An 11,960-nucleotide genomic window follows, 5' to 3' on the forward strand; every position below is an offset into this window, starting at 1 on the left:
TTAATTATTTATCTGTTTATTTTTCATAGTTGGGTCAAATATTACAAGGAATAATAATTCAACAATGGTTTAATTAATTATTCCTAGAAGAAAATCAAATAAATAGTCATTTATTTAATTATTCTTCACGGGTTTGATTATAAATTACTTAACAAAGTTAAAGTTGGTTTATTAAGTAATTTCTCAAGGTGAAAGCAATTTTACTATGATAAAATTGGCTTTACAGGGTGTACAATCCATCTAGTCAATTAAACTAGATGATCAATTTTTTGGTGATAACATTTAGTGAGATACTCTAGAGTTCTAAGCAACTTAATCATGCCCCTAACGAAGAAAACCTCAAAAAAAAATTTATATTGTTCCAACTTCTCAAATCTCCTCTCCTCTTAATTATAGAAATAAAAATTACAATAGAAATAGAAATAAAAATTACAAATGAAAAAGTAAGTAAAACTTTTTTTATATCTTTTCCTTTATCCCTTTGGTAGATTCATACAAAGTATTTACCTTAGATTATTAGCTTAATTGTCCTATTTTTGCTGTAACACTCCCCTTTACCCGTTAACATTACTTTAAATTCTTCCTCTTCCTCTTCCTCTTCCTCTTCAACTTTTTAACAATATATTGATTATTGAGAAATCTTTTCGCAATAATCACAATAATTTTTTTCAAATTTATGCACTCTCAACCCGTTGAACTTAACTCGATTCCAAGAAGAGCAGGGAGAACGAGAGTAGTGCGGCCTAGGTTTTTCTTGACCTCACTTTGTCCAAATATTCCCGAAAAAATTAAGGATGGCCATTTCAACTCTGGTCACTCCTGTTCAAATATTCCCGAACAAATTGAATAAGGATGGCTATTTCAACCCTTCAAATCTACAGCTTCACCAAAATCTTCAACTCCATTCCAAGTATCAGAACATCATCTCAACAATTCCATACCAAGGAATATTTTTTCGCCGAAATCCAGTGAAAATATTCGGATTTGAATTAGAGTTCAGCTCTCAGAGATTTTGCATTCCTTCTTAAAACTCTCATGTGGCCTGCAAGCTCACCCGTAAATGAAACTGACAGACCGCCTGATGCATTTCTTTCACTGTAATCCACTCTATTCCTTCAATGTCCCAAGGGAAGCTCTGGCATTCTCACAAAAATTACCGAATCTAGTGAACCAGAAAACACTTGCACCTCTGAAATCCAACCGAAATCAATTCATCTGCAGCTCAGCACTGCCATTCAAACAACAAGATCGCACAAAGCCATTGAATTCCCAATTTCATCAGATCAACCACATCTCCGAACTCTGCAGAAATGGACAAGTGACGGAAGCGCTTGGCATTTTACACGCCATGGACCGGCAAAACATTCAGGTCGAGTCCTCAACCTATGCTTGTCTATTACAGGCCTGCGGAGACGAGAAAACGCTGGCAGAAGGTAGGCAAGTGCATACCCACATTATCAGAAATGTAGCTAATCAGAATGTTTTCTTAGAAACAAACGTTGTCACCATGTATGGTAAGTGTGGGAGCTTAGCGGAGGCTCGGTTGGTTTTTGATGGAATAAGGAATCCGAATGTATTTTCATGGAATGCGATGATCAGAGGATATGCTGCACAGGGAAATAATGAGGAGGTTCTTGTGCTTTATTGCCAAATGCGGCGCGCGGGTGTTTTACCCGATAGTTTTACGTTTGTGAATGTTCTCAAGGCGTGCACGAGCTTGGAGAATTTGGAAGAGGGAAAGGATGTTCATGAAGATGTTGTGAGATGCGGATTGGAATCGGATGTTTATGTGGGAAATGCACTTGCTGCCATGTATTCGAAATGTGGGAATTTGGAGGATGCACGCGATGTGTTTGACAAAATGTATCAAAGGGATGTGGTGTCCTGGAATGGGATGATATCAGGATATGTGAATAATCATCTATTTGGGGATGCTGCTGGGCTTCTTCGGAGAATGGTAATGGAAGGGGTGAAACCCAATTCGACGACGATGGTGGGTTTTCTTCCTGCGTGTGCGCAGAAGGAAAGCCTTCGGCTGGGAAAAGAGGTCCATGGCTGTGTGATTAGGAATGGATTTGAGGCAGATGGGCTTGTGAGGAATGGTCTTGTTAGCATGTATGCAAAATGTGGAAGCATAGAAGATGCACTCCATCTGTTTGAGAGAATACCCCAGAGAGATGTTGCTTCATGGAATGCTATGATTGCGGGGTATGCACAGAATGGATATTGTAATGAAGCATTGAAGCTGTTTAGAAGAATGCAGCAGGTTGGTCAGAAGCCGAGTTCGCTCAGCATCTCAAGTGTTCTTCCGGCGTGTGCTCATTTGGCGGCTCTGGAACATGGCAAAGAGATCCATGCTTACACTATCAGAAGTGGAATTGAACTGAATGTCATTGTAGTGAGTGCTGTTATGGACCTGTATGCCAAGTGTGGGATTGTAGAAGATGCTCTCCAAGTGTTTAAGAAAATGTCTAAGAAAGATGTCATTGCATGGAATGTGATGATTGGGGGATATGCTCAAAATTCACACTGTAATAAGGTCTTAGAGTTCTTTGGTGAAATGCAACGCGCAGCTGTTCGGCCTGATGCATTCACTATTGTGAGTGTTCTTTCAGCTTGTGCACACTTAGCTGCTCTGCAACATGGCAAAGAAATCCATGACTACATAGTCAGAAGAGGGCTGGAGGCGAATACTATTGTTGGGAGTGCTCTTGTAGACATGTACGTCAAATGTGGGAGTGTAGAGGATGCAGAAATCTGGTTCAGTAAGATTTCTCAAAGGGATTTGGTCTCATGGAATGCGATGATTGCAGGTTATGGTATGCATGGGCATGGCAAGCAAGCACTCAACCTCTTTTATCAAATGCAAAAGCTGGGAATGAGACCAGATGAAATCACCTTCACCAGCATTCTATCTGCATGTAGCCATGCAGGTCTAGTGGAGGAAGGTTGGCAATGCTTCGATCAAATAAGCCGTATTTATCACATTACTCCTAACATGGAGCACTCTGCCTGCATGGTTGACCTCCTCAGCCGTGCTGGGAAGCTGCATGAAGCCTATGAATTTGTTCGAAACATGCCATTTGAACCTAATCGTAGTGTGTGGGGATCCTTGTTGGGTGCCTGCAGAAACTACGGTAATGTAGAGCTAGGAAAATATGTTGCAGAACGACTTTTTGATCTAGAGCCTGAAAATGAAGGAAATTATGTGCTTCTATCAAATATTTATGCTGCAGAGGGCAGGTGGGATGATGTACGAAAGGTTAGAAAAATGATGAAAGATAGGGGTATAAAGAAGAACCCTGGATGCAGTTGGATTGAATTTCAAAACAAGGTGCACGTATTTGTTGTAGGAGACAAATTGCACCCGCAAATAGAGAAAATTTATGCCACACTAGAGAACTTGACTGAGCAGATGAAACTGGCAGGATATGTGCCAAATACCAGTTTCGTGTTGCATGATCTTGAGGAAGCTGAGAAGGAACGCATCCTTTGCAGCCACAGTGAGAGGCTTGCCATTGTATTTGGGCTTATCAACACATGTAATGAGACAACTATTCGGATCACGAAGAATCTCCGTGTTTGTGGGGATTGCCACACCGCAATAAAGTTTATTTCCAAAATTACCAAGCGAGAAATTATTGTGAGGGACACTAATCGTTTTCATCATTTCAAGAATGAACTTTGTTCTTGTGGTGATTATTGGTGATGCATACACCCAATCAGGGAGCTATGAAAGAGAAAAGAAAGGACATGCATCATTACAACAATGCGTGTCTAAATTAAGCCAAACAAGTATGTGAGATACCATTGCCACTTGATGGTTACAGTTTATAAACAATTATCATAAATATTCTTTATTTTCTCTGTTATTGCCATTTATTTATCCCCTTATTTATATTATGGTCTGAAACTCGGGATAATCAAACACGTAATACCACCCAATGACATATAGTAGGATTTCATAGCAGTGGGCAACGGATACTGGTTTTTCACAGCCCTACAACTCAATCTAATGTGCCTGTACCGATATCTCTTGCGTGCACTTATTATTGATCTTTTGCTTTCATGGAGATCAGTATTTGACTGCGAGGCTCATCTTTAATGACCTTCTACAGTTCCAGGAGGACATCAGTCCTATAATTGTATATCTATTCAGACTGCAGCAAGAAACAACAGCTGTGGATTTAAATCTAGGTTGAATCATAAATGGTGTGACAACATTGTTGGTTTTCAACAAGCACTAGATTAATGAAATTCTAACGGTAAGTATGGTCGATTATCATTCTTTTGTTATTGATTTTATTAGGAGTTAGAAGCTGATTTTGTCTTGTTAGTTATGAATGAGAATTATTTCTGGTAAATTAAAGCATATATGGTGAGAATTTAGTAATGTATTTTGGAATTTGCATGTTGATTATTGGACCTTATTCTTTCAGTTAAAAACTGGTTACCATAGTGTGCAGATTTTTAGTGTAAGAGATCTATGGGATGATAACCTAGGGTCAAGCCTATGACAAGTGTGCTTGTACCTGGATATCTTTGAAATCAAGTTAGGAGGCTTAGGGTTTGTGGTGTTTTATATATATATATATATATATGGAAAGAGAGAGATTCTCACACTAATACGTTGTTAATTGTTGCTTGGCACTGCTCATTATCTTGTAAGCAAAGGTCGGTTGTCAACATGTGTAAACGCTATGATTTGGTCAATGAGGCCACCGTTTTATATTTTTTCCTTGTATCATTCTTTCTCCCCCTCTGCAGGGCAACATTCTGGCACACAAAGAATTTGTGAAAAAATGGTGGAAGTCTGAAGTTCTGGAGAATAACCTTAATCATAGAAGCACAATCAAGAGGTTATTAAGGGAAGAGCCTGCGGAATAACCAATGGCACACATGTTTAGAGGGGGTGTTCTTTAGACGCAAAAAAATTGTCTAATGCAACTTATTTGTGAAATCTTTAATAAGTATTTAAATAAAATTCAAGTGCAACAGCTAAGATGATCCCTCAAATTACAACATATTTGCATTCAACTTTGTGAAACTGGACTCGAGAGGAAAGAAATGCATAAATGGAGGGATAAAGAAGGAAAATTTTCAGTCGTGCCAACTACAATTTTAGTGTTTTATGATGGATAACTAATTCATGCAATGTGGTCTAGTAAATTGCATCTTTTGCTTCACTCTCCCTAGAGCTCATCACATCATTTTACATTAATTTAAATTGGCCCCCTACAATGAGAAAATGAGATATGTTTTTAAGATTGGCGAGATGGCAGCGTGTACCCCCAACTTAGTAACACATAGAGGGTTGACCTTAGGCAGAATGACATCTACTCAACAAAAAGGGAAGGTCTAGAAATGGGGTGGTAAATATGGTTTTCCTTAGTGGCATGCCACAGGGGTTGACCTTAGGTAGAATGACATTTATTCAACAAAATGGTAAGGTCCAGAAATGGTGTGGTAGATAACGTTTCCTTTTGAAGAATAATAGAAGAATTAGCTAATCTTAAATGCCCAAAAATAGTCATTTCTAGATTATTTTGACAAACTGAACACCGTTTTTGTTTTTGTTTTTGTTTGTTTGTTTGTTTTTTTTTTTTTTTTTTTTAATTTCTGAATTTGTCTACTCCTATATTGATACAAAAATATGATTACAGAGAGGCAGAGGCCTCGAGAGTTCTAGCCTCGAGAAACAACATACTTACAAAAACTCGCTTGAAAACTAACCAAAAAGACTTGCCTAATGACTTGCTTAAAGACTTGATATATCTAGACACTGTGACTGAAGACTGACCAGAAGTATATCTAGACCAGGACAGATTGATTAGACCCATTCAAATACTCAGTACAGCGCAACCCTTTCAGAACTGGAATCTGACCAATAAACAGATTGATCCAAGACTGTGACCAAAAAACAAGAGAATGCCGCCCACGCAGGGGAAACCGACAAATCAAAATTGGAAACAGATCTGATCCTGAGAGCTATAAAACATGAAATGACTATAAACCCAGAAGGGATGGAGCATCTTCTTACAGCAACGAAACAAAACCAGTAGGCACAGTCCTTTTTAATCTTCATGAGAGGTTGGAGGCGATTCTTCAACAATGCGGCACCCGAATTGGTAGGGATCTTCAATCTCAGAAGGATGGCCCTTTTTGCTTGGGGAACCACCACCTGCAGGAGCGCTCGGACCTGCTTGGTTGGTTGTATCCTAGGTAGCAGAGTCACCTGGGTCCTTTCTCTGCATATTTGCAATCTGCGAGTTTTCATTCTTGTCTTCCGTCCTCGGCTCCAGAGGAACCCCTGGATTAACAGCACCCGAACCAACAGTATCCTCACACAGCTCAACAGTGACTGACACGATGAAGGAGGAAGAGCTTAGTGTGCAGGGGAAACGAAAGCGAGCCGTATGAGATTGGGAATGATGAGAGCGCGTTTCTGTGAGAAGCTGCCCTCGTCCCCGGCCACGACCACTCCTTGTCACAGGATATCTGTCAAAGCAAAAATCTGAGGCTTCAGACGAAGGGTCCGAGGTTGTGGAGGAAGGCTGGCGGGTGACGCGGCCCCGGGAGCCACCTCTTCTGCAGCTCATCCTTGAGCGCACTCTGGGCATTTTGAAATGTGTTGGAGAAGCGGAACAAACAGCAGTGGAAAAGACAGAGAGGGGGCGACAGAGGAGGATGCAGAACGGACTATTTGAAGCATGAAAACACAGAGAAGTATCAACACCATGATCCAGAGCCAGACCATACCCTGGGCTGTCTCGTGAGTGAGGAGCTTCAGCAGCGCTTGACCGGCATGAGCGCAGGGGAGGAACAAGAGTGAAAACCGAGCAGAGCGCCATCGCAAATAAACTAGCATGCTGGAGAGAGGGAAGGAGTTGCGTTAATGCAGCATTAAAGTTGTTGGCCGGAGACATTAACTCATACTTCATGCGAGGCCGGATGGCGATGGCGATTAGCCACGTGCCCACCCTCCACGCCGCCTTCGTACTGCTCACCAAACTACACACCCGCATCCGGGGGAGATAAATCTTGTTGCACCAGAAGAGTGCAGTCTTGTTTGAGTTGTGCATCATTAGAATCGCGTATTGGGCCGGAGAAGAACAGGAGCTGCTGATTGGCGCCTTGATTAGCCAATCTGTCTGCTACCTTGTTGGCCGAACGCCGAATGTGCTTGAAGGTAATGCTGCGGGAGGTCCTGAGCCATTCTTCAATTTGTTCCAATCTGCTTAGAAGCCGCCAGCTCGAAGCAATCTTTGCTGCTGAGGTACCTAAGTGAATCCGAGTAGCGGCTGCTATTAAGATTTGAGAATCCCCTTCTACCTCTAGAGGGAAAAAATTTTCCTTTTCTGCTATACAGATGCCTTTCCATAAGCCTTCAAGTTCTGCAGCATTGTTGGTATCTTTGCTAATTGAACCATGATATATGTGTAGTGCTGAGCCAACATCATTTCTGAAAACACCACCATATCCAGCCAGCCCAGGATTGCCCTTAGCAGCCCCGTCGAAGTTCAGTTTGTAAGAATGGGAAGTAGGAGGAGACCAATTGTGGGGCGAAGCAGTACTGATTGGGGAACTGGTCTTGACTTGAGCTAAGAAAGTGAGGTCCAAATTCCAATTTTTCAGGATGAGGCGTTCCTGGGGTGAAATTGGCAAGTCCGAGTCTTGCCAGTGTCTTAGAGCTAGAGTTTCTTGCAGGTTTTGTTTGAGAAGTAGCCATAGGGTGTCAAGTGGCTTACTAAGATTGTTGAAGATTCTATTATTTCTCTCCTTCCAGATAATCCAATAGACAAAGCCCGGTAGGAGGTTCCAAAGGGAATTGAGAAGAAGGCTTTGGAATGGATGTCGTGGCTAGTTTCTGATGATGTTTATAATGTCTCCCACACGTTTGCCCGTTCTTCTATTGCACAGTGCAATTCCCTCCCAAAGTTGAGCTGCTAATGGGCAGGTGTCCAGGAGATGCAAGATGGTCTCTGAGTTAAGATTGTAGTTGGACATCTAGAAGGCCCATTAAATCCTCGCTTCTGTAGATTATCCCAAGTGAGGATTTGTTGTTTGCTTAGAAGCCATAGGAAAGTAGAAACCTTAGGCCAGATACTTGGTTGCCAGACCTGATCCCAAAGCTGATCCTTTGTTGTTTGCGTGGGTTGATAGAGAAGTTGGTATGCTTCCTTGGTAGTGAACATGCCTTTAGGCATGTATCCCCATCGCAGTTTGTCCTTTTGATCAGAATATTTAATTTTCCTGAGTTTGAGCTCCTGATCGATCTCTTCATATGTTTCCTCCTGCCAATTCGCCTGCCAGGTACTAGCTGATCTCCAGAGTTGACAATCTTGAGGGGATTGCTGCTGCCAAAACTGATGAACATGGATTTGGTCAGTTTGCTGCATAGAAGCCTGCCATCTGGGTTTGTAGAAGAGTGAGGCTAGTTTGGGAAGTTGTTGCCAGGAATCCTCCCAAAATCTAGCTGTGGTACCCGAATGGATTTCCCAGAAGCTGTGCGCTTGAATAAAAGCACTATGTTGCTTGGCAGCATTCCAAATCAACGAGCCAGGAGTGGTTGTGCTAATTCGGATGAGATCTTCCGGTTGACTGCCTGGCACATATTTGGCTTGCCAGAGACGTGCCCAAGGAATATGCGGTTTGGAAATCTAGTTCCACCAGATACGGGCACCCATGGTATTATTGCTGTGAAGGGGATCCCTCAAACCTAGCCCACCAGCTGATCTCGGTAGACAAACCTCAGTCCATTTGACAAGAGCCCATTTTCTGTTTAATCCTGAGGATCCCCAAAGGAAGTTTCTTTGAAGATTGCGAATATTCTTAAGGACCCATTTAGGGGCTGCCAATATAGAAAATAGATAAAGAGGCATGGCTTGGAGAACGGATTTGATTAGGATAAGCCTACTAGCAATGTTGAGCGAGCGGAAAGTCTAGGAAGAGAGCCTGGTTTCTAAGTGGTCAAGGAGGGTTCTCCAGGAGGCGTGTTTAATAGCTGAGTCCAACAAAGGAGCTCCCAGATATTTCGAAGGTAGCACGGCTATCGGGAAGCCCAAAATCCTGGCTATGTTTCTCTGAGTAAGAGCGGGAGTATGGAAGAAGAAGAGCTGGGATTTGGAGGCATTGATGGAGGTTCCAGAGGCCTCTGAGAAGAGATTAAGCAGGGCTTTAAAGGCAGAGGCCTCTTGTACAGACGGATGGCCGAAAAGCATATTGTCGTCGACAAACTGTTGGTGGGAAATGGGGGGTAAACCATGTAGAGAAATGCCCTTTAAGGTGTGGGAGGAGATTGCAGAATGAAGAAGGCGACTGAGACCTTCGGCCATGAGAACAAAGAGGAACGGGGAAAGAGGGTCCCCTTGTCGAATGCCACGGGAAGGACGAAAGGGCGCAGAAGGAGAGCCATTTAGAAGGATGGAGAAACAAGGGGAAGAGATAAGATTCATGATCCACCGAGTCCAAGTAGCACTGAAGCCAAATGCCAATAACATTTGATGGATATAGGTCCAGCTAAGTTTATCAAAAGCTTTAGAAAGATCTAGCTTGAGAATCATACCTGGCTTTTTTAGTATCTTGAGAGAGTGGATCACTTCATTTGAGAGAATGATACCGTCCATGATCTGGCGCCCTTCTACATAACCTGTCTGCTCTGGCGAGATGAGGAAAGGGAGAAGAGGTTTGAGCCTGTTCGCCAAAACTTTGGATATGAGCTTGTAGATGACATTGCAAAGTGCAATGGGCCTATATTTGTCAGGCATGTTGGGTTCATCCGCTTTAGGTATTAGCGCTATGAAGGTAGTATTTAGGGAAGGAAGGATCCAGTGCATTGATCTTGATTCTTCCACTATCTCCCAGACCTCTGTTTTGATAAGCTCCCAAAACGCGTGAAAGAAGTTGGCTGTGAAGCCATCGGGTCCCGGCGCTTTGCCATCCTTCAGTTGGGCCATGGCATCCTCCACTTCCTGCGTAGAGATGGGCTGGAGCAGCATATTGTTGTGGTCCACCGTAATAATTTTAGGAATATGCTGTGTGATTGATCGAATGGCCTGATCCCTGCAGCCCGGGGGCTCCCGAAGAATTTCCTGAAAGTACTCTTTGAATTCCTGTTCCACTTCTTCATGCACCTCCAGTCTCTCCCCTTGTCGATTATTAATGAAGGCGATATTATTGTGCATTCTCCTTTGAATAGTAGATCTGTGAAATTTTTTTTGTATTTTTCTCCCCTTCCTTAAGCCATCTGATTCTGGATTTTTGTCGCCACATGATTTCTTCTTGTTGCCTTCATGCTTCGATCTTGGTCAAGAGGGTCTGCTCCTGTTGCACATAATCTTCCGTTCTTCCCTCCAAGATAATACACTGTTGTAATATGTTCATTTGCTGCTCCAGCACTTTCCGATGATCAAAAATATTACCAAACTGAGTGCGGTTCCATGATTTGAGAACTTGTTTAAGGTGTTTTAGTTTTTGTTGGAACTGGAACATCTTGGCTCCTGCAGGGGGAATGAAGGATTTCCAAGCCTCATGGACTACTTCTTTGAAATTAGGATGAGAGAACCAAAAGGCTTCAAAGCGAAAAGGTCTATTGCACTTTGAGCCCGGACGCGACCACTGTAGCATTATGGGCCAATGATCAGAGCCCACTTGAGGCATGATGGAGGCATGAAAGTCCCCACCCAGGTGAATAGCATTATCCGATATAAGGAAGCGATCCAGCCTGGAAGCGATATGCTGTGGTCCCCTTCTTTTATTGGTCCAAGTATACATACCATTAGAAGTCTAAAGGTCCATTAACTGATTTCTATGGATGAAGTCTTTGAAGCCGCTGCTGTCACCTTCTAGCTTCGATCTACCTCCTGATTTTTCCTCCAAAGCAGTGATTATATTGAAGTCACCGCCACAAATCCAAAGGGGAAAGCTCCTGTCTGAATTGAGCGTTGTGAGTGTGTCCAATAGATCCAGCTTTTTTTGTAAATCTTGTGGAAAATATACATTAGAGAGATGGCCATGGATGTTGGTCCCAATTAGGTGGAAGGTTGTCTGAATAAAGAAGTGTGAGGCGTGGAAGTCTTAAAGGGAGAGTACTTGCAGGTTCCAAAAAATAGCTAGCCCTCCTGAAGCCCTTGAAGCGTCCACAGAGACTGAGCGGCATCTTGACCAGACTTTATTTAGAATCCTATCCAATACAGTACTATTACCTTTTGTCTCTTGTAGAAAGACTAATGAAGGCTTTTCTTGTTGGATCATATTTTTTAACATTCTGTGTTTTGCAGGGCTATTAAGCCCTCTCACGTTCCATGAGATGAGCTTCATGAGGAACAGTGGGGAAGAGATTTGTAAAACTTGGTCAGCTTGGGAAATCTACCAGATTCCACCAGCATATCTCCAATTATAATGGTCCTTTGCAGATCCGTTTTGCGCCCTCGTTTCTTCGTATCTTTCAGTATTTTTTTTCCATCCCACGGACTGTCGGCCTGAATACCTAGACATTTGTTATGTTGTGCTCTGGCTAGAACTACTTCAAGTCTTTCGATTTCCCGGGGGGGTATTGCATTGAATTCTTTCTGTCTACATGCTGTTTCCAGTTTGAGAATGTCCAGACCTTCCAGATCTACGCTTTCTGGTTCCTCATCCATGTGTATCAGAGTATTCTGTTCTTCCTCGATTGTCTTTTGATGAATACTGAGAGCTAGAGCTGCATCTAACTCCATAGAAGAAGATTGTAAAGCTGTATCTAGATCTATTTTCTCAGAGGAGGTTGAGGTGGGGATGCTTGCGATATTGGAGGCTAAGATCGGAGCTGAAGATTTTAGAGTCTGGGGGGTTGAGGAAGGAGATGGATCTACATGAGGGATTTCAGGGTGATCCTCCATGATATTTTGAGCAGTTAGAATTTTGAATCTGTTCCGTGTGTCAGGATTCTTGAAATTATCTGGGGCTACTGAAGTTTTCTT

The 11,960-nt window shown here is 42.5% G+C and overlaps 1 pseudogene; it reads left to right on the forward strand.

Moving 5' to 3' along the window:
• The first annotated feature begins 703 nt into the window (after nt 1-703).
• LOC149208803 (pentatricopeptide repeat-containing protein At3g12770 pseudogene) lies at nt 704-3,803 on the forward strand (annotated as a pseudogene).
• The last annotated feature ends 8,157 nt before the right edge of the window (nt 3,804-11,960 follow it).

This window comes from Pinus tabuliformis, chromosome 1_2 (genome assembly GCF_031772625.1).
Source record: "Pinus tabuliformis cultivar Carrire ecotype Pingquan chromosome 1_2, CPIR1, whole genome shotgun sequence".
In the NCBI taxonomy this organism is placed as follows: domain Eukaryota; kingdom Viridiplantae; phylum Streptophyta; class Pinopsida; order Pinales; family Pinaceae; genus Pinus; species Pinus tabuliformis.